The 27,742-nt window shown below is 43.1% G+C and overlaps 1 long non-coding RNA gene and 1 pseudogene across 17 annotated transcripts; one reads left to right on the top strand and one right to left on the bottom strand.

The window, feature by feature from the left end:
- The first annotated feature begins 554 nt into the window (after nt 1-554).
- Nucleotides 555-19,168, top strand: LOC147986292 (F-box/LRR-repeat protein 13-like; annotated as a pseudogene).
- A 594-nt stretch (nt 19,169-19,762) lies between these two features.
- On the bottom strand, nt 19,763-25,077 carry LOC125539269 (uncharacterized). Of its 17 annotated transcripts, none has more exons than XR_015617145.1 (7): nt 24,554-25,076; nt 23,146-23,418; nt 22,706-23,045; nt 22,205-22,332; nt 21,733-21,813; nt 20,314-20,401; nt 19,763-20,228 (listed from the first exon to the last, which is right to left on the bottom strand). It is a non-coding gene; the product is annotated as an uncharacterized LOC125539269 (long non-coding RNA). The 17 variants fall into 17 exon arrangements; XR_015617146.1 differs by having other exon boundaries at nt 21,733-21,816; XR_007296772.2 differs by having other exon boundaries at nt 20,314-22,332; nt 22,706-22,842; nt 22,899-22,949; nt 24,554-25,077.
- Between the last annotated feature and the right edge of the window lie 2,665 nt (nt 25,078-27,742).

Here is a 27,742-nt window from a genome sequence, read left to right on the forward strand (position 1 = left end):
TTGCTCCCACATACTTCACTATGGATGAGCCACTCTTAGGCACATCTTCACAAGTCCATTGTTACCACGATGGACAACAAGCTTCAAGCATGATCTCTTCATGATGCTCCATTTAAACTTGCACACCGCAATCTTGATGACGATCACCACTTGATGTCATCCTCCATGGGTTATATGATATCTTCCTTTTGATGCACGGCCATGGAAACATACCTAACCCCACATAGAACTCTCATGTAGACCATGGATTAATACACAAAGCGTAATGGACAATGCTTATCATACCATAAGATCACTTGATCCCACTTGGTACATCTTTACACTTTGTATGTTGATCAACTTGATCCATACTTTGAGTTAGTCTTGATCGACCTTGTATCATGTCTTCTACATGACCAATCTTTGGATAATTTCTTGAATAGCACCTTGGTCATCTCACAAACTCCTTGAAACCAACAAATGGACTTCAAGAAATACCTATGGACAAACCCTTCAAATATAACTCAAGGCAACTATTAGTCCATAGAAATTGTTATCAATTATCAAAACCAAACATGGGGGCACCACATGTTCTTTCAGGAGGTATGAACCACGTTCTGCTACTAAGTGGTCCCCCGGTACATGTCTGTTGGGGATCGTAGCAAAAATTTAAAATTTTCTACGCATCACCAAGATCAATCTATGGAGTAATCTAGCAACGAGGGGAAGGGGAGTGCATCTACATACCCTTGTAGATTGCTAAGCGGAAGCGTTGCAAGAACGTGGATGAAGGAGTCGTACTCGTAGCGATTCAGATCGCGGTTGATTCCGATCTAAGCGCCGAACCACGGCGCCTCCGCGTTCAACACACGTGCAGCCCGGTGACGTCTCCTACGCCTTGATCCAGCAAGGGGAGAAGGAGAGGTTGGGGAAGACTCCGTCCAGTAACAGCACGACGGCGTGGTGGTGGTGGAGGAGCGCGAAACTCCAGCAGGGCTTCGCCAAGCACTACGAGAGACGAGGAGGGAGAGAGGTAGGGCTGTGCCAAGAGGGAGATGATCTCGCGTATGTTGCAGCCCCCAATACCTCAAGTATATATCGGGGAAGGGGAGGGGCTGCGCCCCCATCTAGGGTTCCCTCCCTAGGGGTGGCGGAAGCCCCAAAACCCATCTAGGGTTGCGGCCAAGGGGGGAGAGAGGGGGGCGCACCTAGGGTGGGCCTTAAGGCCCATCTGGACCTAGGGTTTGCCCCCTCCCACTCTCCCTTGCGCCTTGGGCCTTGGTGGGAGGCGCCCCAGCCCACCTAGGGGCTGGTCCCTTCCCACTATTGGCCCATGTAGGCCTCCAGGCTGGTGGCCCCACCTGGTGGACCCCCGGACCCCTCCGGTGGTCCCGGTACACTACCGGTGATGCCCAGAACACTTATGGTGGCCAAAACCATACTTCCTATATATCAATCTTTACCTCCGGACCATTCCGGAACTCCTCGTGACGTCTGGGATCTCATCCGGGACCCCGAACAACATTCGGTAACCGCGTACATACTTTCCCTATAACCCTAGCGTCATCGAACCTTAAGTGTGTAGACCCTACGGGTTCGGGAGTCATGCAGACATGGCCGAGACAACTCTCCGGTCAATAACCAACAGCGGGATCTGGATACCCATGTTGGCTCCTACATGTTCCACGATGATCTCATTGGATGAACCACGATGTCAAGGATTCAATCAATCCCGTATACAATTCCCTTTGTCTAGCAGTACGATACTTGCCCGAGATTCGATCGTCGGTATCCCGATACCTTGTTCAATCTCGTTACCGGCAAGTCTCTTTACTCGTTCCGTAACACGTCATCCCGTGATCAACTCCTTGATCACATTGTGCACATTATGATGATGTCCTGCCGAGTGGGCCCAGAGATACCTCTCTGTTTACACGGAGTGACAAATCCCAGTCTCGATTCGTGCCAACCCAACAGACACTTTCGGAGATACCTGTAGTGAACCTTTATAGCCACCCAGTTACGTTGTGACGTTTGGCACACCCAAAGCACTCCTACGGTATCCGGGAGTTGCACAATCTCATGGCCTAAGGAAATGATACTTGAGATTAGAAAAGCTTTAGCATACGAACTACACGATCTTTGTGCTAGGCTTAGGATTGGGTCTTGTCCGTCACATCATTCTCCTAATGATGTGATCCCGTTATCAACGACATCCAATGTCCATGGTCAGGAAACCGTAACCATCTATTGATCAACGAGCTAGTCAACTAGAGGCTTACTAGGGACATGGTGTTGTCTATGTATCCACACATGTATTTGAGTTTCCTATCAATACAATTCTAGCATGGATAATAAACGATTATCATGAACAATGAAATATAATAATAATAACTTAATTTATTATTGCCTCTAGGGCATATTTCCAACAGTCTCCCACTTGAACTAGAGTCAATAATCTAGTTCACATCGCCATGTGATTAACACTCATAGGTCACGTCCCCATGTGACCAACATCCAAAGAGTTTACTAGACTCAATAATCTAGTTCACATCACTATGTGATTAACACTCAATGAGTTCTGGGTTTGATCATGTTATGCTTGTGAGAGAGGTTGTAGTCAACGGGTCTTGCCATATTCAGACCCCTATGTATTTCGCAAAACTTTACATCGTAGATGCTGCTACCACGTTCCACTTGGAGCTTTTCCAAATTATTGCTCCATTATACGTATTCGGTATCTCTACTTAGAGCTATCCGGATAGGTGTTAAGCTTGCATCGACGTAACTCTTTATGTCGAACTCTTTATCACCTCCATAACCGAGAAACATTTCCTTATTCCTCTAAGGATAATTTTGACTACTATCTGGTGATCCACTCCTAGATCACCTTTGTACCCTATTGCCAGACATGTGGCAAGGCACACATTAGGTGCGGTACTTCAGCATGGCATACCGTATAGAGCCTATGACAAGAGCATAGGGGACGACCTTCGTCCTTCTTCTTTCTTCTGCCGTGGTCAAGCTTTGAGTCTTACTCAACTTCACACCTTACAACTCAGGTAAGAACCCCTTCTTTGACTGATCTATTTTGAACTCCTTCAAAAACATATCAAGGTGTGCGTTCTTTGAAAGTATCATCAGGCGTTTTGATCTATCTCTATAGATCTTGATGCCCAATATGTAAGCAGCTTTATCCAGGTCTTCCTTTGAAAATCACCCTTCAAACAACCGTTTATGCTTTCCAGACATTCTACATCATTTCGAATCAACAATATGTCATCCACATATACTTATCAGAAATGTTGTAGTGCTCCCACTCACTTTCTTGTAAATACAAGTTTCTAGCAAACATTGTATAAACCTAAAAGCTTTGATCACTCCATCAAAGCATATATTCTGACTCCGAGATGCTTGCTCTAGTCCATAGAAGGATCGCTGGAGCCAGCATACCTTTTAGCATCCTTAGGATCGACAAAACCTTTTATTGTATCACATACAACTTTTCTTACGAAAACTTGGTAAGAAAACTTGTTTTGACATCCATCTGTAAGATTTCATAATCAAAAAATACAGCTAATGCTAACATGATTCCGACGGACTTAAGCATCGCTACGGGTGAGAAATTCTCATCGTAGTCAACGCCTTGAACTTGTGAAAAGGCTCTTTCCCACAAGTCGAGCTTCATAGACGGTAACATTACCGCCCACGTCTGTCTTCTTCTTAAAGATCCATTTATCTCAATGGCTCGCTGATCATCGGGCAAGTCCACCAAAGTCCATAATTTGTTCTGATATATGGATCCTATCTCGGATTTCATGGCTTCTAACCATTTGTCGGAATACGGGCCCACCATCGCTTCTCCATAGCTCGTAGGTTCATTGTTGTCTAACAACATGATATCTAAGACAGGATTACCGTACCACTCAGGAGTAGTACATATCCTTGTCGACCTACGAGGTTCGATAGCAACTTGATCCGAAGCTTCATGATCACTATCATTAACTTCCTATTCAACAGATGTAGGCGCCACAGAAAACATCTTTCTGTGTTGCATCACTCTCTGGTTGAAGTAAAGGTTCGACAACCTCATCAAGTTCTATCTTCCTCCCACTCAATTCTTTCGAGAGAAACTCCTTCTCGAGAAAGGACCCGTTCTTGGCGATAAACAATTTGCCCTCAGATCTAAGATAGAAGGTGTACCCAATTGTCACCTTTGGGTATCCTATGAAGATGTGTTTGTCCGCTTTGGGTTCGAGCTTCTCCGGCTGAAGCCTTAAGCATCGCAGCCCCAAACATTAAGAAACAACAACTTTGGTTTCTTGCCAAACCAATGTTCACACGACGTCATCTCAACGGACTTAGATGGTGTCCTATCTAAAGTGAATGCAGCTTTCTCTAATGCATAGCCTCAAAATAATAGCGGTAAATCGGTAAGAGACATCATAGATCGCACCATATCTCAAAAGGTTCGATTACGACGTCCGGACACACCATTACCTGTGGTGTTCCAGGTGGCTTCAACTGTGAAACAATTCCACAATGTCTTAAGTGTTTGCCAAACTCATAACTCAGAAATTCTCATTGATCAGATCATAGGAATTTGATCTTCTTGTTATGATGATTCTTAACTTCACTCTGAAATCGCTTGAACTTTTCAAACGTTTCAGACTTGTGCTTCATTAAGTAAATATACCTATATCTACCCAAATCGTAAGTGAAGATGAGAAAATAGCGATATCCACTGCACGCTTCAATTCTCATTGGATCACACGCATCAGCATGCATGATTTCCAACAAGTCACTTGCCCGTTTCATTGTACCTGAAAACGGGGTCTTAGTCATCCTGCCCATGAGGCATGGCTCGCATGTGTCAAGCGATTCAAAATCAAGTGACTCCAAACATCCATCGATATGGAGTTTCTTCATGCATCTTACGCCAATATGACCTAAGCGGCAGTGCCATAACAAAGTGGTACTATCATTATTAACTCTACATCTTTTGGCGTGAACATGTGTATTACCACGACCGAGATTCAATGAACCATTCACATAGGGTGCATGACCATGAAAGGTATTATTCATGTAAACAGAATAACCAGTATTCTCTAACTTAAATGAATAATCGTATTGCAATGAACATGATCTAATCATATTCATGCTCAACATAGACACCTGATAACATTTATCTAGGTTCAATACTAATCCCGAAGGCAGATGGAGCGTGCGATGGTGATCTCATCAACTTTGGAAACACTTCCAACACACATCGTCACCTCGCCCTTAGCCAGTCTCTGTTTAGTCCGTAGCTTTTGCTTCAAGTCACCAATAATAGCAACTGAACCGGTATCCAATACCCAGGTGCTACCAGGAGTACTAGTGAGGTACACATTAATAACACGTATATACTTTGTTGAAGTTGCCAGCCTTCTTACCTACCATGCATTTGGGGTAGTTCCGCTACCAGTGACCGTTCCCCTTACAATAGAAGCACTTAGTCTCGGGTTTGGGTTCAACCTTGGGTTCCTTCACTGGAGCGGCAACTGGTTTGCCATCCATGAAGTTTCCCTTCTAGCCCTTGCCCTTCTTGAAACCAGTGGTCTTGTTAAACACTTGATGCTCCTTCTTGATTTCTACCTTTTGCGGTCTTAAGCACCGCGAATAGCTCCGGGGATCAACTCCATCCCTTGCATGTCATAGTTCATCACGAAGATCTAGTAGCTTAGTGATAGTGGCTAGGGAACTCTATCAATCACTATCTTATCTGGAATTTTAACTCCCACTTGATTTAAGTGATTGTAGCACCCAGACATTCTGAGCACATGCTCACTAGCTGAGCTATTCTCCTCCATCTTGTTGGCAAAAGAACTTGTCAGAGGTCTCATACCTCTCAACACGGGCATGAGCCTGAAATCCCAATTTCAGCTCTTGGAACATCTCATATGTCTTATGGCGTTCAAAACATCATTGGAATCCCGATTCTAAGCCGTAAAGTATGGTGCACTAAACTATCAAGTAGTCATCAGGATGTGTCTATCAGGTGTTCACAACATCCACAGACGATGTTGTAGGGGTTTGCACATCGAGTGGTGCATCAAAGACGTAAGCCTTCTGTGTAGCAGTGAGGACACTCCTCGGACTACGGACCCAGTCCGCATCATTGCTTACAATATCTTTCAACTTAGTCTTTCTCTAGGAACGTATTGAAACAGGGAGCTACAACGTGAGCTATTTATCTACAACATATTTGCAAAGACAATTTAGACTATGTTCATGATAATTGAGTTCATCTAATCAAATTATTTAATGAACTCCCACTCAGATAGACATCCCTCTAGTCATCTAAGTGAAACATGATCCGAATCGACTAGGCCATGTCCGATCATCACGTGAGACGGACTAGTCATCAACGGTGAACATCTCATGTTGATCGTATCTTCTATACGACTCATGTTCGACCTTTCAATCTTCCGTGTTCCGAGGCCATGTTTGTACATGCTAGGCTCGTCAAGTCAACCTAAGTGTTTCGCATGTGTCCCGAGGCCATGTTTGTACATGCTAGGCTCGTCAACACCCGTTGTATTCGAACGTTAGAATCTATCACACCCGATCATCACGTGGTGCTTCGAAACAACGAACCTTCGCAATGGCACACAGTTAGGGGGAACACTTTTCTTGAAATTTTAGTGAGGGATCATCTTATTTAAGCTACTGTCGTTCTAAGCAAATAAGATGTAAAACATGATAAACATCACATGCAATCAAATAGTGACATGATATGGCCAATATCATTTTGCTCCTTTTGATCTCCATCTTTGGGGCTCCATGATCATCGTTGTCACCGGCATGACACCATGATCTCCATCATCATGATCTCCATCATTGTGTCTTCTTGAAGTTGTCTCGTCATCTATTACTTCTACTACTATGGCTAACGCTTTAGCAATAAAGTAAAGTAATTACATGACATTTATGTTGACACGCAGGTCATAAATAAATTAAGACAACTCCTATGGCTCCTGCCGGTTGTCATACTCATCGACATGCAAGTCGTGATTCCTATTACAAAAACATGATCAATATCATACATCACATATATCATTCATCACATCCTTTTGGCCATATCACATCACAAGGCATATGTTGTAAAAACAAGTTAGACGTCCTCTAATTGTTGTTGCAAGTTTTTACGTGGCTGCTATAGGTTTCTAGCAAGAACGTTTCTTACCTACGCCAAAACCACAACGTGATATGCCAATTTCTATTTACACTTCATAAGGACCCTTTTCATCGAATCCGATCCGACTAAAGTGGGAGAGACAGACACCCGCTAGCCACCTTATGCAACTAGTGCATGTCAGTCGGTGGAACCAGTCTCATGTAAGAGTACGTGTAAGGTCGGTCCGGGCCGCTTCATCCCACGATGCCGCCGAATCAAGATAAGACTAGTAACGGCAAGTAAATTGACAAAATCGATGCCCACAACTGCTTTGTGTTCTACTCGTGCATAGAAACTACGCATAGACCTAGCTCATGATGCCACTGTTGGGGATCGTAGCAGAAATTTAAAATTTTCTACGCATCACCAAGATCAATCTATGGAGTAATCTAGCAACGAGGGGAAGGGGAGTGCATCTACATACCCTTGTAGATCGCTAAGCGGAAGCGTTGCAAGAACGCGGATGAAGGAGTCGTACTCGTAGCGATTCAGATCGCGGTTGATTCCGATCTAAGCGCCGAACCACGGCGCCTCCGCGTTCAACACACGTGCAACCCGGTGACGTCTCCTACGCCTTGATCCAGCAAGGGGAGAAGGAGAGGTTGGGGAAGACTCTGTCCAGCAACAGCACGACGGCGTGGTGGTGGAGGAGGAACGCGGAACTCCAGCAGGGCTTCGCCAAGCACTACGAGAGACGAGGAGGGAGAGAGGTAGGGCTGCGCCAAGGGGGAGATGATCTCGCGTATGTTGCAGCCCCTAATACATCAAGTATGTATAGGGGAAGGGGAGGGGCTGCGCCCCCATCTAGGGTTCCCTCCCTAGGGGTGGGGGCAGCCCCAAAACCCATCTAGGGTTGCGGCCAAGGGGGGGAGAGGGGGCGCACGTAGGGTGGGCCTTAAGGCCCATCTGGACCTAGGGTTTGCCCCCTCCCACTCTCCCTTGCGCCTTGGGCCTTGGTGGGAGGCGCCCCAGCCCACCTAGGGGCTGGTCCCTTCCCACTATTGGCCCATGTAGGCCTCCGAGGCTGGTGGCCCCACCTGGTGGACCCCCGGACCCCTCCGGTGGTCCTGGTACACTACCGGTGATGCCCGGAACACTTCCGGTGGCCAAAACCATACTTCCTATATATCAATCTTTACCTCCGGACCATTCCGGAACTCCTCGTGACGTCTGGGATCTCATCCGGGACCCCGAACAACATTCGGTAACCGCGTACATACTTTCCCTATAACCCTAGCGTCATCGAACCTTAAGTGTGTAGACCCTACGGGTTCGGGAGTCATGCAGACATGGCCGAGACAACTCTCCGGTCAATAACCAACAGCGGGATCTGGATACCCATGTTGGCTCCTACATGTTCCATGATGATCTCATCGGATGAACCACGATGTCAAGGATTCAATCAATCCCGTAAACAATTCCCTTTGTCTAGCAGTACGATACTTGCCCGAAATTCGATCGTCGGTATCCTGATACCTTGTTCAATCTCGTTACCGGCAAGTCTCTTTACTCGTTCCATAACACATCATCCCGTGATCAACTCCTTGATCACATTGTGCACATTATGATGATGTCCTACCGAGTGGGCCCAGAGATACCTCTCTGTTTACACGGAGTGACAAATCCCAGTCTCGATTCGTGCCAACCCAACAGACACTTTCGGAGATACCTGTAGTGAACCTTTATAGCCACCCAGTTACGTTGTGACTTTTGGCACACCCAAAGCACTCCTACGGTATCCGGGAGTTGCACAATCTCATGGTCTAAGGAAATGATACTTGACATCAGAAAAGCTTTAGCATACGAACTACACGATCTTTGTGCTAGGCTTAGGATTGGGTCTTGTCCATCACATCATTCTCCTAATGATGTGATCCCGTTATCAGCGACATCCAATTTCCATGATCAGGAAACCGTAACCATCTATTGATCAACGAGCTAGTCAACTAGAGGCTTACTAGGGACATGGTGTTGTCTATGTATCCACACATGTATCTGAGTTTCCTATCAATATAATTCTAGCACGGATAATAAACGATTATCATGAACAATAAATATAATAATAACTTAATTTATTATTGCCTCTATGGCATATTTCCAACAATGTCATAGTAGTAGCACAGGGTATAAACCTCGGGCTGCTACTAAGTACAGAGTTTTTAACAACAATGAAATCCCCGTCTCCTCCCTCGAATCCTTCCTCTCTCCTATCCCTCTCCCCCTCTCTCCCTAGGCTCTCCCATGGAGCTCGTACCCATGCGTGCCTCCTCCTCCATGGCGCCCAAGGAGGCCGCCTCGCGCCGCCGGCGTCCACGTGCTCTTCGGTCTTCCCCCATGCCTCCATGCCACCATGCCAGAGCACCTCACCACCGGTGACCAGCCCAGCCACTCCCTCCCTCTCCTTCCTCTCTTCCTCATTTCTCTTTTTCCCTATCTCTCCCTCTGGTTTGACTCACCCTCTGCCTTGGCCGTGAAGAGGAGACCATAACGCTGCCTTGTTCTGCCCTGGATCAGGTCCCTCTCCAGCAGCCGCCGCCGGATCTGGTCTGCCCTGCCCGTCCGCGCCTCCGGTGATCCCTGTCATCGCTGGATCGAAACATCGCCGCCATTGATAGCACGCACGGGATCGGGAAAACCTGTATACTGCATAAACACACAGAAGATTTTTTTTTCTTTCTAAAATTAAAATCAATACTAGTAGTGTGTGTCCCAGACACGTGCTACAGATAATTAGTAGTAGTGCGGGTGTACTAATAGACTTAGCAATAGCATGGGGTGGTACCCATGCTACTACTACCCAGTTAGCTTTAGCGCCCTAATAGTAGCACGGGCAGTTTAACCCGCGCCACTACTAGGCCTTTCCCTAGTAGTGACATTTTATATGAGCCGAAGAACCACCAAGCCAATCCTTCTACCAATGTAACATAGAGATGTGTTTAGAGGATAAAGGACACGGTATTTCTTTAGACAACCCTTTATTTTTGGTTAACTAAATAGAATACAGCAAATCCTACCAAACAAACCAACACAAAAAAAATCCTAATGTACGAAAATCACATTAAGATTCTTTCAAATAGTCGCCTCTATGTTGTTTTATTGTGCATTCACAAAGGCATTTCTCTTATTTTGCATCCTATTTCCCACTTAATGTAACGAAAAGGAAGACTAATCAAATCGGTAGTAATGTATCTCTTTTTCTACAAAAAACAGTTTACATGATAAGGCTAGGTTGAGCCCTTGGTGAGGTTCAATGCTAGGCCCGACGAAAATGTCCATTCGGCTTGGACATGTCTAGGTTTGAGCCCGTGATAGGCGAGCTAGTGGAGCAAACACCTTGAGGTAGGTTGTTGTCGGTAACCCATTTACTTTTGCCTTTTTCCCTCTAATTTTTTTAATTTTCCTTTAAAAAATATTCATTGACATATTCTTTTTTTTTTGCAAATAGACATATTTTTGTATGTGTTTCTATAAAATATAAAATTATTTGTATTTCATGTTTTTGAAAGGTAAATTATTATCAATAAGTCTTTTTAATGAACACGATGTTCACATTCACTAGTAGAAAATATTTATCACGTATTGAGAAATTATATCCTCTATTAAAAATACTCATCACTCAATTACAAAATATCCATCTCAAATTAATAAACTGTTCTTATGTATGTCGAATGTTCTTTACATATTCACAAAAATGGTATATATATAGAAGAAACAAAGAAATAAAAACCGAACAGAAGATACAAATAAAAAAATAGTAGACGAGAAAAGAGAGAGAGAGAGAGAGAGAGAGAGAGAGAGAGAGAATCCTGACAATACCTAAAACAAATCAAATAAAACCTACACAAAACCGGGAAACCGAACATACACAAAACCCCTCAAGAAAACCCAGAACACATAAGGAAAAATGACATATCGTAGAAAACCAGGTAATAGGCTCTGGACACGGAATAAGGTTTTACCTAGATACAACACCAGTTCCTCTTTAGTTGTTTATGGAGCCGTTCTGCGCAACCCCCCCCCCCCCCCCCCCCGGGTCCTGGACTCGACCCATTTACTTCACATTTCTTCGTGCTGCTGCTGTTTTCCAATTTGGGGCAGCTTCTAGATGCTTCTAGTCAGGTTTCTTTCTATTTTTTTGCTTATTCCTTCTTGGTTGTCCTTCCATTTGTTTTCATTTTTTTTATCTTCTATTTTTGTTTTTTTTCATTTTAAAAAAAATCAACATTTTTTCTATCAACAAACTATTTCAACATCATTAAGTTTTCTAAATGCGGGTACATTTTTAAAATTCATGAATATTTTAAAATACACAAAAAAAATACAAATTCATGAATCACTTTTCAAAACCCATAATTTGTTTTAATCCATGAAATATGACAACTTTTTCAAAATCCAGGAACGTTTTAAAATATGCGAACTATTTTTTCAAACCCATGAACTTTTATAAAATATGCGAACATTTTTCAAGCGCATGGACATTTTTTCCAATTTCATGAACCTTTATTCAAACCCACAAACTATTTTCGAATCCAAAAAATTTGTGCAAAAATTCAAATCCATGAACCTTTTAAAATATATTTTTTAGAAAAGTCAATGGTCAAGCAAGCGAGCTTCGCTGAGTGTCGCTAGCGAAACTGCAATAGTGTACCTAAATGTGTCACAGTCTGCTAGGGGCGTGCGTGGTTCCAGCCAATATTTGGGCGTTTAAAGGCGCAAATGCTCTAAGATTAGCTTGGTATGTGCCTTAATGCAGGGGCGGAGCTCTGTAGGGGCAAAACAGGGCCATGGCCCGCCCAGGAATTTGATCAATTTTTTTTACCTATGTGTCATCGCAGCCCAGCCCATTGACACTGAGCCCACGCACGCACAGGCAACATCTCGTCTCCTCGTCTCTGTCTCACGCACAGGCACGCACAGGCCTCCCCAATTCCCCATCCTCTCTCTCACGTTCATGTAGCCGCCGCCGACCGCCGACCGCCGTGGAGCAATGGGAGGCACGCCGGCCCCCTTCTCGCGGAGAAACCGCCGCGGCGACGCACGCCGGCCCCCTTCTCGCGGAGAAACCGCCGCGGCGACGCACGCCACCCCCCATTCTCGCGTAGAAACCACCGCGCGACGCCAGCCATCGCTGGGATTTCGCCTCGCGCCCTTGCCCCTGCCCTGCTCCCTTGCCCCTGCCCTGCTCCGTACCGCAGCGGCGCCGCCCATAATGCACCGACCACCAGTTCGTCGTGCGTGCTGCCGGCCATCAGTTCCTGCCGTTGTTCTCCTAATCTCCTCCAACTCCAAATAGGGCAGCGCATGACCTGACTCGTGAGCGAGTTCCCATGACTTGGCCCCCTGCCCCATCACACACAGGTACATGGGCAATTTGATAAGCAATAGCCTGATTCTTTTATTTGGAGATTTTGTTCAGTTCCATACATCCAGTGATCAGTCCTGCTAGTGAAGTAGTGATAAATAATAGCCTGATGATTTGATCATATGCAAATTGCAATATAGGCAGTCATAGACAAGGAAAATCAGACCGAAAGAAGCATTGATTTGATCTTTAAAAGAAAAAGAGATGACACATCTTCTAGCTCAATCTTGTGACATGTCCTTATGATTCATAATTTGAAAAAAAAAATCTCGTTTAGCTTCGTCCCTATACCGTGGCTACTGACCGGCACTTTTTTTTCACTCGTTGTGTTTCATTTGGGTTCGCTGAGATTTCTTTGCTGGGTTGAGTTTGTGGTTTTCTTCTCTCTCTTTTCTGTGTGGTTTCTTCTCCAGTTTGGGCCTGTTTTTTTAATTTCATCTCCAGTTTTTCTTGTTTCCTTTTTCCTTTTTCTTATGTGTTTTTCCTTTTTTTCTTCTTTATTGCACTCTTATTCTCCGGTTTCCATTTTCTCTCTGGTTTTCTTTTTCTCTTTGGTTTTTTCGTTTCTTCATGGGCTTTCATAGTTTTCTTTTCTTTTCTTTTTGTTGTTTTTCATATCTAAGGTGTTTATTTTGTTTCTTTCTTCTGTTCTTTGTTTTCACCATTTTTCTTAGTTTTTTCTTCAACACTTGTCAACATTTTCTCACATTCTTATACTTTACGTATACACCAAGAATATTTTTTGTAGATGTATACCACTTTCCGAATACATGATAAATATTTTATTAAAATAAATACTTGATGACTACTTTTTCATACACATTGTACATTTATCATATCTATAGGGACATTTTTGAATAAATATTATTTTTTTTCAAAGATATTATTAACATTTTTATACACCATAAGCATTTTCCTAAAATTATGATTTTATGTTCTAAATTTTAATTAAAATTCAAAAAAATTCCTATACACCATAAAATAAATTTGTACAGGGTTAATATTTTTGAAAAATAGACGATTAACATTTTTGCAAATATTTCTGTTTCATGACTAATTTTTTCGTACACATTTATGGTATATATTAGGAGCATTTTTAAGCTCTTTTGAAACTTTTGAAATATATGAAAACAGTTTTTTTCATAACAATCAACTTTTTTCAAAAATTATATTTTTTTCTCAAATTTTTAGTACACGTTCTATATTTTTGGTATACATCAGGAATATTTTTTGGGACACGTTTTACATTATTGAAATAGATGGTTAAAATTGTATTTAAACATTTAATTTTGGATATTTACTCTTTTCCATTCACATTATACATTTTTTCTATACGTCAGGAACATTTTTTATATAAATGTGTGACATTTTCTGGGTAAATGATTAACATTTTTCAAAGTATTTTTTATATCTACTTTTTTCATACTCATTGTACAATTTTTCTATATATCAGAACCATTTTCTATGCACATTTGTCATTTTTATTAAATGCATGGTTAATAATTTTTAGTGTATCGAAAGTATATTTTTGTATTGCATATTTTAGAATATTTCGAAGTATAAATAAGAGTCAAAAAATAAGTCAAAAACAAAAAAGGATAAAAAACAAGGTAGTGGACTCCCACGCGCCTCGGGCGGCCCAGTAATTCGAGGCTACCATCAAACTCAAATCGAGCAAGGTTTAGGCAAGAGCAACTAATTGAGGGCTACCCCCTGTACGAGCCCCCTAAGGGTTACTTTTGGTGCGCCGAGAGCTGGGCGCTCCCTCGGGATTTTTTTATTTTTATCTAGGCATTTTTGGATTTTTTACCTTTTTTTTGGCTTTTAGGTTTTTGACTAAAATGGATGTTCGAAATTGCACGTAAAATGTATTTTTTTTCTTTGTTGAGAGGCATAGATTTACTTGTCGTGGAGACACACTATTTTCCATGAGGTGCATAGTTGTGCCTCTCGAAAAGGAAAAAAATGTTTTTTTTCTTACAGAGGCACATATTTGCTTCTCGTGGAGGCACGGGTTTTCTTCCTCGAGTTTGTCTGTTATGTTTTTTTCTTCTGTGAGAGCTACTGATTTGCTTTCCATGGCGGCATAGTTTTGCTTCCGCGTTTTTTTTCACGAGAAGAACATAATTTCCTCTCGTGGAGGCACAAGTTTGCTTTTGTGAGAGGCATACTGACACACAAAAAGGAAAAAATATGTATATTTCTTTCATGAGAGAGACATATTTGCTTCACGTGGACGCACATATTTGATTCCGTGAGCTATGCCTCTCGGAAATGGAAAAAAAAGTGGGTGCAAAAATCATGCTTCCGGCCTGGTTTTTTTCTTCTTCCGTCTTTCCCTTGTTTTTCATAAAAAAAAAAGATTGTCAAATCCTATTAACACGGGATCTAGATTCCAAGATTCCAACGTGAATAATCCAATGGTGAAAATAGTTCGCAAGTTGGTCGCATGGTTTATGAGATAGAATGTTTTGGTTTTTGAATAAACGAATATATTGAAAAAGAGAAAACTCACAGGCACAGATATGATATAGTGCAAAATATGGGAAGGTGGGAGTGACGTTTGCAAAAGGTACCCCTTAATTAACGATTTCGGATATTGACGCTCTATTTCCATAGCCAATTCTTATTTACAACCTTCAGCGCCATTTAATACATTATTCATACGCGTCACCTGTGCGCCTGAACTTCCGTGCATGGTTTTTTCCTTCCATTTTTGTACTTGTATTTTTGTTCCTTTTCCACTCAGCTTTCTAAATTATTTCTTAAAATTAATGATTTTTTAGAACTACAAACCTTTTTCAAATTCATGATAATTTAAAAAATTGATTAACTTTTCTTGCATGATTATTTTAAAGTTTGCTAACTTTCTTGAATTCTTGGACCTTTAAAAAAATGAAATATTTTTCAAATTCATGAACAAAATTCAATTCATGAATTTTTGTTAATTAAAATATTTTGTTTGAATTTTTGAACACTTTATAAAATTCATTTGCTTTTTTTACAAGCATGGATTTCTTTGAATTCCATGAACTTTTATTTCAAACTCATGAACTTTACTATAATTCAGAATTTTCTTTCAAAATTCAATGGTCTTTGCTGTTAACATTCTTCGCGGTCAACTATCAATGTGTTCAATGTGACAGTCTTTTTATCCTTTTTGTGCAAATGAGCGAACGAGTGCCAGCGAGTGATAACCCTTAATTGTCCACGGTCCACAGGTGTGTGAGCGCCAGCTCGCTCACCAAGTAGCGCTTAAGGATACCTCCTCGTCAGCGCCGGGAGCTCCTATTTGCCGTTAACTGCGGCAAAATGTCAAGGGAACGCAAGGTGGGTCTCCCCGACTGGGCCGGCCCATGTGGCTCTCCCTCTCCGGCTAGCGAAAGAAGCTACAACGCTCGCTCGCAAAATAGAATGCGCCAAGCAGGATTCGGACACAAGACCACGTGTGCTTCACAAGTAGTACTCCTACCAATTGAACTAGCGAGCTAGGCGTTTTAATGGGCAGCACAAATACTTAAGAACCAAACCAAGCGCGGATGAGAAAATGTGAATTCTGTATGAAACCGCGAACTCTTTGTGAAATTGTGTATATTTAAAAAAACTCAAACATTTATAAAAGCACAAATAATTTCTCGAAACGGAAACAATTTTGAAACTCCCCGCCAAAAATTGAAAATACGAACATTTTTTGAATGGCAAAACAGTTTTTGGATACGAGAACATTTTTGAAAAATTGAACTTTTTTTAATCTCCCGAACAAAATTTGAAAACACCAACATTTTTTGAAACTCCAGAACAAAATTCGAAGCACGAATAATTTTTAAAAATTGCAAACAATTTTTGAATTCCCAAAACAAAATATGAAAAAGTGAGCATTATTCTGAACAATCCCGAACATATTTTTAATTTCCAAACAAAATATGAAAACCAAAATATCATTATAAAATTCGAGACAATTTTTGTAATACTGAATAAAATTTGAGAAGTTGCGAAATTTTGAAAAAAAGATTTCTGAATAATGTTTGAAAAGAATGAACATTTTTTGAATTTCTGAATACAATTTGAAAATGGAAACAATTTTTGAAATGTTGAACAATTTGTGATAAATCAAACATTTTTTAAAATTTGAGAACATTTTTCCAAAAACACAACAGGGAAAAAAGAACACCAAAAAGAGAGAAAAGAATAAACAAACAGGAAAAAAGGAAGCAATAAAAATGAGAATGAAAAAAAAGAAGAAAAAACCCGTTCAGGAACCTACTAGAAGGTTCGTAAAACCAGGAAAAACCGGCTCGAAGCAGATTCCCAAAACCAGGATCCATGGAATGCTTCTAATGGGCCGGCCCGTCTTGTTTGATTGCTAAGAAAGATTGTGCGATACCCCGACATTTTGACGCAGTGTGCGTCGTATAGGATTTTTCGTCAGCGCCTTCAGCGCCAACTAGCAAAATCACTAATTGAGGAGTACTCTTTGCAAAGATCATTCCCACCTCCTCATGTTATGACAACTGGCGGGCCGCATGTTCACCACTCGTCGCAACCTGAGAGTTTTCCCTTTTTTCGTAGATCCGTGTATTCAAAATGTATTATCTCTTAAACCGAGCGTCCAAATCTCGAGCCGTTTTCACTGTTGGATTGCTCGCATTGAGATCTTCAAAACTAGATCTCATGTTGATACGTTTTGACGAATTTTTTTTTCACAAAAAAAACTAGACGAAAAACCGGACAAAAAATAAATGGGAGCACGGTTTTTCCCCTTTCCAAAAGAGGCATGGCCGTGCCTCCCGGGAAAGCAAAACCGTGCCTCTCGCAGAAGCAAAATAGTGCCTCTCGCGGGAGAAAAAAAATAAAAAAACACGTATTTTTTCCGTTTTCGAGAGGCACGACCGTGCCTCTCTTGGAAGCAAAACCGCGCCTCACGGAAGCAATACCTGCCTCTCGCGGAAGAAAAAAAACAGAGAACACGTTTTTTTTGTTTTCGAGAGGCACGGTCGTGCCTCTCGCGGAAGCAAAACCGTGCATTTCGCGGAAGAAAAAAGAACACATTTTTCACGCAATAATTTTTTTGTTGTCCAAAAGTTAAGGAAGACAGGTGAAAAACTGAAAAGTCAAGAAAAAACCGAAAAACCCGTTTAAAATGTTAAACATTAGGGTTTGAGAAAATGCACAACACCCAATACAGGTGTGGCTATCTCATATATATATATATATATATATATATATATATATATATATATATATAGGCTATTCTGTTTCGCGTAACAGAATATTATTCTGTTACTCTATTTGAACTAACTATTTCAGGGCGGTTGTACTGATGACTTTCATCTCATCGAACTGATCGTCCTCTCTAGTTCCCTCCCAAAGCATCAGTGCCCTCCCCGACGGCCTCCTCTGCAACGTCGTCTCCCGCCTCCCCGCCAAGGACGCCGCCCGCACCGGTGCATTCTCCAAGTGCTGGCACGGCCTCTGGCGCGACGCCCCACTCGTCCTCGACGATGCCCTCCTCCTCCCCCACGCCGCCGCGGCGTCCCGCGTCCTCGCCTCCCACCCCTTCCGCTCCGCCCGGCTCGTCGACGATTCCAACAAGGACGCGCTCCTCGCCGAGTGGCTCCACCTCCTTGCCGACAAGGGCGTGGAGGATCTCACCCACGTCAACCCACGCTCCTTCGCCTGCGTGCCCGTGCAGCTACCGCTGTCGCTCCTCCGCTGCGGCGCCTCGCTCCGCCGGCTCTACCTCGGCGTCTGGCTCTTCCCTTACACCAGCGAACTACCGCGCAGCCTGGGCGTCTTCCCCGACTTCTAGGAACTCAGCATCTGTGCGGGCATCACGCATGGCCGCGATCTGGATTACGTGCTCGCTTGCAGCCCCAAGCTAGAGATCTTGGTGCTCATCTCCACCTACTGCCTCCCTGACCGCGTCTGCGTCGGCAGCCACAACCTCCGTTGCATGCTGCTCTGGTATTCCTACTTGGAAGAAGTCAGCGCCATTGCCACCCCGCACATGCAGTGGCTCATCCTCTACTACACCAACGCCACTGGGCCTGGAAGGATAGGCTATGCTCCTCAGCTCGCCGTGTTCGGCTACTTGGACACGGCCAATCACGTGCTTGAGATCGGCAACACCATCATCAAGGTGGAATATTTTATTTTTTTTATCTCCGGCCTATCTTTCATATGATCAGCAAATCTTTTTTTGACCGATAGCTGGATTGATTTGCATCGAGTTATATTATACTGTAGTAGATTGATGGATCGCTGATGTGATGCTTTGCAGGCTGGAGTTTACCAATGTTTGCCCAAATACAGTGGTACCAAGCGTCAATGTGTTAGCTCTGAAGGTGCGTTTCAGAGTCGCAGGGGAAGCGAGAATTTTGCTGAGTTTCTTGAGATGCTTCCCTCAAGTAGAGACCTTACACATTATGGCTGTGAGTTTAGCTTTACCATGTTGCTCTCTCTTTCTTTGCATTCACAGTTTGCGTCATCACAATTTGTACTGAATTGAATTGCACGGTTTGATTTTGCAGTCCGACAATGACACCGACTACTACGATAACCATGCTGAAGTCAAGGCAAGGTATTTTTCATTGGGTAATTTTGAATGATTTCAATAAGAGAGTATTTGAACTGATGTCCGTATGTGTTTGTCCTGAGCATGTTTTCACATATTTAGACTTTACTCTGTTTTTTGGTATGGTTTTCCTCATAACTTTTCAACGTTTTATGGTATCATAGTCCCCAAACTTGCATGGTTTATATCGCTGAACTGAATGATATTTTTTCAAAAAGAAAATATTTCGTGTGTTTTGGTTTTTTTTAACTTGACATGTATTTGCAACTAGGCTCTGGACTTCTCTCATTTTATGACTTGAACTTTTACCATTTAAATTTTCGTAGGGTTTCTTTTTGTTTGAGCTTTTCTCCTAAACTTGTCTGGGAACGGTCAGATCTGTACGAGCAATAGTAGTGGTTACCAACACACATACACATGAACCGATAACAAACTTGCACATGGTCTGACAAACAAAAAACACATAAACTGACAAAAAAACACACCACACATTAACTGATAATCCCCATGACTAATGGTAGAACTTTGTTGCACCCAGGTTCAGCTATTTACCAAAAGTAGAACTTCTCAGTTTTATTAAATCAAATTGATGTTTAAATGTTCACCATTTTTGGTCTACAGATCAGAATACTGAAAACACCATATATGCTGAAGGTCCCGATAGTACAGAGTTACAAACAAATTCTAAACCCCATATATGTTGAAGGTCCCGTCAGTACAGAGTTACAGAACAAATCCTTTGTCCAATGACAGCAATCACAAACAACACTAGCTCGACTGCCCGACATGTGTGTGCGGCAAGGGGGAGGAGATACTCCGATGCTAGATGCATCGAGACAACAAGCTCATGCATATAAGACGATGGACGGTTCACGCAGTAGGCCTTAAACTGCTCGCCTGATGGCTATGGATCATACAAAATCCTTTGTGGAATTAATTAGCAACTATTTTTAACCTTTGTGGAACTATGACAGGCAGCCGGCTCGTCGGTTCCGCAGCTCGTGGCTCTGCAGGAGCTCGTCGACGCGCCACGGCTCAACAACAACAGTCGTGAGTAGTCCAACCTCTCCATCTTTTCCCTTGTACTTCTGAAACTACGAAAAATGAAACAACTCATCAGCTCCAGATGATCAAAACACAGAAAGAAAGAGCTGAAAATCAGAGAAAAGAGAAACTAACATTTTTTGTTTTTGTTGAACTCGGTAACTTTTGCCTCTTGTACTTCCCACTTCCCAGGCTATATACTCTTTTTGAACTTTTTCTGGGTCTGAAAACCAAAATAACTTTGTTTGTACACCATATGCAAGTCACGGTTGCACTTGCACACACACACACACACTCACACACACCCAAATTTGGTTTTACTTTTGTCAACCAAGCTGAACCTCGCAATGGCCGCATGTAGACCAAGCAATAACTGGATAAGATGCACCATAGCAGCTAATGCCCACAACACTTGCCCCTGCAACAATTCCCCTTCCCTGTTTCACTCCTACTCTGCATCCATTTCCATTATGCAGGGTATGACAGTGACATGCAGAACCTTTTGTTTCTAACGGGTGCACTTGTGTGGAGTTACCTAGGCTGACATTGGTTCTCCGGTTTCTTTACACTACCAACTTCCTATTTTTTTATAAGCGAACTGATCGAAATCTTGCCGGCGCACTTCTGTATTTTAATCAAGGTGAACTGATGTACTGAACTGATGTAGCCTCTATAGAGTGTAATTGGTGCAACCTCTATACAATGTAATTACCTACAGGGTTGAACTAGTTAAAACATTTTGCTTTCCGTTGTGTATTTCTGTTTAATTAGACAAACGGTGGATTGATGGTACTACCAAAACAATTTCTCTATATATTACTAATCTGAACGCACCAATTAGAATAAATTGCCAAAAAAATTGTAATCGCATGCCTAAAATGTTGCAACAGTATTTTCTGTAGAAGCCTTTCTCCTATAGAGGGCATTTTCACATGCTTTTCCTTGACATTCATGTTGCAACAATGTTTATATAAAAAATGTCTTAATTGTAAGGCATCACAACAAGTGTAAAAGTTTTTTCCAAATGACCTTAATCACTAAATACACGCAGTTGGCTTGATCAGTGTCACAGTAATGCCAATCAACTTATGCTATAGGAAGAACATGGAAACACAGATGAAATTGGACTTATGACCAGCAAGTAGTTGATCTGAACAAAATATAAAGACGCACTGGAAAATTTTGAATAGGGACGGAGAGCCACCGGCGGGAGGGAGGTAGCGTGGTGAGCTAAAGACGCCATTTGTGCAGGGCCAGCACCGGGCCTGCACTGTACTATCAGAAAGGTGTACTTGTACTTCTCAAAGTAATGGAATAGGGGCACTTTCTCCTCTAACTTTATTTAATTCAAGTATAACACACACATCGGTATATTAAGCACTATGATTTTTGTACCTCTCAGAGAAAGAAAGCCTGAGAATTATCCAACAAAACACAGGAAAGTGAACAACAAAATATTTTTGATTTAGCAAGTGATATGTTACTAACTAGAGTAGCAAAGCGGCCAAGCAAATGTACTGACACACTCAACATCAGGGAATTTCCATTTCTTACAAGATCAAACTGTGCCAGTTCACGATAAAGGCCGGCTGCCTAGCTTGTCATCGTCGAACTGAACCCCGCACCCCTGTCGAACTGCTAAATTTTTTTATAGTATCGGTTAGATATAGTTCCAAACTAGTACTTGAAACCATCCCCAAATATGCATGTCAAGCTTCAGAGTTGGAAGTAATAAACACCCAGATATGCACGGGCTTATATGAGTATCGATGAGCTATGAAATAAACACTTAGATATGAATTTGCTTCAAGTCAGGCTCGGTTTTTTTTAATTTGATGCATGTTTGCACTATTGAAATGCTACTCGTTTGCAAGATGGACTTGAGTACTCCCTCTGTAAACAAATATAAGAGCATTTTAGATCACTACTTTAGTGATCTAAGCACTCTTATATTTCTTTTGTTAAATTTCCCATTTTACTCCCAAAATCATCACCACAGAAGAAACACATATTCATTCCAGTGTACCTTGGCGATGCATCGGCTTGTACTGAGGGTGTAGATTAGAGTGGCCGGAAGAGGATACAGCAGCACGCACACACCACCAGATAAGTCTAGTGTCTCCAGAACATATGTATACATGCTCACATCTCCATCTACAAGGAAGGATAGAAGAATAATTGATAAGAAAAAAAGGTATGCTAGAATGTAAACCTAGAATTGGAAAAAACAAGTAGCAATGTTTTTACGGAAAAATGTCCACGGGTCAGTTCCAGAGCTCTTTCAATTTGCAGGCACTAACAGAATCACTAATAGAGAAATAGCAAAGCACCATCTTTTAGGTAATACAGGAAAGGATGAAAACACCATAACATGATTTTTGCTAATGGGGTATATATTGATGTCCTACTACAGGTTTGTTGTCAAACTTAACTTGTTGTTCTGATGTACTTCTTTACGAAACTTAACTGAAAAGGACTGAATTGCAACACTCAGAATTTAATAGCATTTTTTTGAACTTTATTATACCTTCATTTTTGAAAACTGCTGCCTGTTCCTGCCATTTTTTCATTTTTTGTGTGAACTGAGTCTTCTGCGTTCCAGTGCTGCATCTTCCTCTAAATTCATCTCTTTTTCATAAATGTTGGATCCTGTTTTTCAGCATGCTGCAAAAAAAGGATCAAACTTTGAAAGATTGAGGAAGTACAGGGGGCTGCCGGACCTGGAAGAGGAGCTCGTCACATGAGCAGCCCAGCCGAATACAGCAGTTGGACTGCGAACCATATAGAGAAACTTGACATCAGACGTACATTAGCTATTGGTTTGAGCATTGTTTGTTCAGATTTCTGAAGTCCTGCAGTAGTTATACCTGAACTTGTGTGACACATTTTTTATTCAGTTGAAAGCGTCTAATTTTTTCAGAATATAATACATGAAAAGAGGAAGGGCGGAGGCATTGAGATGCATACCTAAAGCACACACACATCAATCGCACGGATGTGCACATGTGATCAACGGCGGCGCTGCGACCTGTGGTGTGCTTGCTGCCTTGAATGTTCATCATAGCATTGGTCTGCGGCTGGAGGAGAACGCGACCTGCAGCTAGAGGAGGACAGTACTTGAAGCTGGAGAGATGCGAGTGCACGGTCGTGGGTGACGATGGCTAGACCTCATCTTTGCGTCGGTGAACGGACTATGGTGCCGACGGTGAATGTCCTGGGACCTTCTGTGGCTTGAGAATTCTGCATAAGTATCCGTTGAGAAAAATATGAGCCATGTATTATCAGCACAACCCACTTCTATAGCTATTCATCTCACTAGCATTTGAAGCATGTTTGAAGCACACATGCTTCAAATGCTAGTGATTTATCAGCCGTATAAATCTTTTGTCATACTAATAATTTGTTTAGAAAAGAATTTGAAGCATGTTTGAAGCACACAAAACTGGCCAACAGTGGCCACCTAGGGATTTATACGAACACCCACCAGGCACAAACGCTACACACAACTCATGAGATAATTTCCTGCACAAAGTGCTTCGGAGATAACTTACAGTTTAGTATGAATTATGTGTAAAAGTATCTAGCACCAGCACTTTGATGAAAAGATATTTTTTGGAGGTGGAATAAGACGTCGGAGATTGGGTGGACCGGCTACACCTCCTCCTCTAGACAGATTGCTTCGGTGAGGTGGAGCTGATGGAGGCGGAGAGCACGAGCGGCAGTAAGTTATCGCAGAAGCAACATAGATGGACTGAAGCTCTACGAATTCTAGAACTTACGAAAAAATGTAAAGGCGGAGGCGCGGAGCACATATATCAGTAATAGTTATATCGAGAGGGTTTACTTCAACCCCTACATTTTTCATTCAACTCGTTATTCATCAGTACTAGTACGACTAGACAAGAAGTGCAAAATTGTAGCAGCACACAAACTGAACTTACATAATTTTTCTTTGGATTTATTTTAGGTGATATATCTAAACTTACATAATTTTGAAACGTGAACTGATGATTACACGCACCCAATACTATTATGTGTTTTTTCATGAACTAACGAAATAATACATACCGAACTAATAATGAGTTTAGTACAGAAAACAAGTCTCTTCTCTAAGCATTCAGACAAACACATGTCGAACAACAAGCACAAGAAAGCAGCGGCGCTTGAGGGGCAGGGGAAGAGGGACAGTACACAGAAGTGCGGCTCAATGATACCATATGCTACATAACAAATTTGCCACTTGGGACTGAAGAAAGAAACCACACAAGATGAGCTTTAAATCATAATAGAATGACCATAGCTACAACACGAACTGAATATACACCAGAGGAGCATGAACGTCCAGGGGGGAATGTGGAAAGGTTGAGATGGTCACCTCCCGAGCCGCGGCATCGAACGGCTTGGTGTTATGTCGTTGAACGGAGGCTTGCGAAGCGGTGGCGCGGCCATGGCACCGGCGACTAGGAGGTTGGGCAAGGGGCGGCCACACGACTGGCAACCAGTGTGCGGGGCGGCGACGCGGTGGAAGCAGCAGAGAGGTGGGCCAGCGACGCGGTGGAAGCAGGGGGCGGCGCTCCGGTGGAAGCAATGGGGAGGCAGGCCGGTGGCGCGGTGGAAGCAGAGGGGCGGCGGCGGCGGCGGGTGGAAGCAGGGGGCGCAGCCGACAGCGCGTGGAAGCAGGGAGGCAGGGGCCGACGGCGCGTGGGAGCAGGGGCCGGCTGCCGGCGGCGGGTGGAAACAGGGGGCGGAGCCGGCGGCGCGTGGAAGCAAGGAGGCAGGGGCCAGCGGTGCGTGGGAGCAAGGAGCGGCGCCGACGGCGGGTGGATGCAGGGGGTGGAGCCGGCGATGGAAACAGCAGAGTGGGTGGGCTTTTTCTCTGTTCCATGCCACATCGATAGCATCGGCTTGTGCAAAATGGATCAGGCCTCTACACGGTACTGATAGTAACAGAATATTCTGTTACTAGTAACAAAATAACTTCGTCCTATATATATATAACAGAATAATATATATATATATATATATAGGAGTAGGATTTTCTACAAGTGTTTGCCACAGAACTAGTTAAGGGTTTTAACGGTGCAAAAGTTCTCAAAAATTCTGAAAAAAATACTGAACCAACACACCTATAATATAACATGATCCAACGGAGGGATTAAAAAAATACGACTGTATGTGTCCTGGACAAAAAAACAAATAGTTCAGTATATATTTATGTCGCACTGAGCTGAAATGCTTATTATTTTTGTCGAGGACACATAGATGCATATTTTGACAATCCCTTTGTTGGATCATCTTATTACATTAGAGAGATGCTCCCATATTTATTTCATATTTTTTATAACTTTTGAACCGTTAGAAGTTTAGGGAAACTTAACTAGTTCTGTGGCAAGCTATGGTAGACACAGTTTTACCTATATATATATATATATATATATATATATATATATATATATATATATATATATATATATATATAACGGTACACGTAGTGTACAAATACAATATACAGAGTGTACATAGAAGCTACGTATAGACAATATCTAAAACCCTTCAATCTTAACTATGACCTGAAGTACAAAGTAAGTTAAGATTGCGCCTACAACCTTCAAACTGAGGTTATGGAAGTGGTTTCGTGAAGATGTCAGCAAGTTGATCTTTAGGGGAGATGAACTTGATACGAAGAAGGTTCTGAGAAATACGTTCCCTCAAAGTGATAGTCAACTTTGATGTGCTTGGTACGAGCATGGAAAACTGGATTAGAGACTGTACTCAAATGAGCTCAGCCGTGGCATTGGCAACGTCCTTATACTCTACTTCAGTGCTACTCCGAGAGACGGTGGCCTGCTTGCGCGCACTCCAAGCAATCAAGTTGTGACCAAAGAAGACAACATAACCCCTCATTGATCGCCGGTCATCCAGGCTCCCAGCCCAATCAGCATCAGAGAACCCCGAGAGAGCACTCGAGGAGGTAGACCGAAGATGCAAACCATAGGAGACAGTATGAGAGAGATAACACAGTATGCGCTTCACAAGTCCGAGGAGCATGAAGATATTGGCACACACGGTTTACCGCATAAGAGATATCCGGTTGTGTGATAGTCAAGTGCTGCAACCCACCAACAATACTGCGGCACTCTATAGCATCATCTGAAGGAAGCAAGGCACCATCCAAGGCTGATAATCGATCAGTCGCAGACATTGGGGTGGCAGCATGCTTGCACTGCCACATACCTGCACGTTGCAGCAAGTCCAAGGAATACTTATGCTGAGTGAGAGTCAGACCAGCAAGAGACCGTGAAACCTCCAAACCAAGGAAGTAATGGAGAGCACCCAGATCCTTGACAGCAAAATGATCACTCAGAGCAGACAACAGACGATCAACAACAATCATTAAGGAGCTGATAAGAATAAAGTCATCAACATAAACCACCAGGTACATAGTAACCTCAGGACGATGGAACATGAACAGAGATGTGTCAGCAGTGGACGGAGCAAACCCAAGACATCGAAGAACTGAGCCAAGTTGGGCATACCATGCACGGGGAGCCTGCTTAAGTCCATAAAGCGCCTTCTCAAGATGACACAAATGATGCGGATGAGAAGGATCAACAAAACCTAGAGGTTGCCGCATGTAGACCTCTTCCTCCAAGACCCCATGGAGGAAAGCATTCTGGACATCAAGCTGTCATAGAGACCACCCTTTGGCAATAACCAAGGATAGAAGCAGACGAATGGTGGTAGGTTTGACAACTGGACTAAAGGTATCCTCATAATCAAGACCATACCATTGTTTAAACCCTTTAGCCACCAGCCGTGCCTTGTACCGCTCAATAGATCCATCAGCATGCTTCTTTATCTTAAACACCCATTTGGAGTCAATGATGTTGACACCAGATACGGGAGGAACCAAGCGCCAAGTATTATTCCTCTGTAGTGCCTGAAACTCCTGCTCCATGGCACCGCGCCAATGAGGAATCTGAAGAGCTACATGAAAATGCCGAGGCTCAATGGTGGGGTCAGCATATATCTGTGCCATACACGCCGCAATCCACGCAACCGTGCCGTCAGTACGCTCCTTCGACCGAAAAATACCACTCTAACTGCGCGTACGAGCACGCAGAACAGTGATAGGAGGCGGAGGTGGCGGCAGAGACGGGGTCGACGAAGATGACGACGACAAACCAGTCACACCAGGCGACAGGACAGGCGAGGGAGTCGGCTCAGGCGAGGACGCCGGCTCGGTTGACACGAGCGGGAACACCGGCGCAGGTGCTGGCTCGGGCATGGACGCCAGCATGGGCAAGGATGCCGGCTCGGACGCTGCGTCGGGAAGCTCTGTGCCCGGCTCGGCCAGCCCCGTCGGCAGGCCAGGTGACGGAGTGACGTCGTGAGCGGGCTCGGCGGACATCCGAGAGGACGCGGGCAGCTGCTCATCCAGAAGCTCAAGGCTTGCTCCACGCCCAGTACCTGCACCATGGTTATGTAGCAACAAGGGGGTATATGAAGCAACAATGATGACCCATAAGTATAGGTGATCTATCATAGTCCTTTCGATAAGTAA

This window comes from Triticum urartu, chromosome 2A, assembly GCF_056163025.1.
Source record: "Triticum urartu cultivar PI428250 chromosome 2A, HENAU_Tu73, whole genome shotgun sequence".
Lineage (NCBI taxonomy): Eukaryota > Viridiplantae > Streptophyta > Magnoliopsida > Poales > Poaceae > Triticum > Triticum urartu.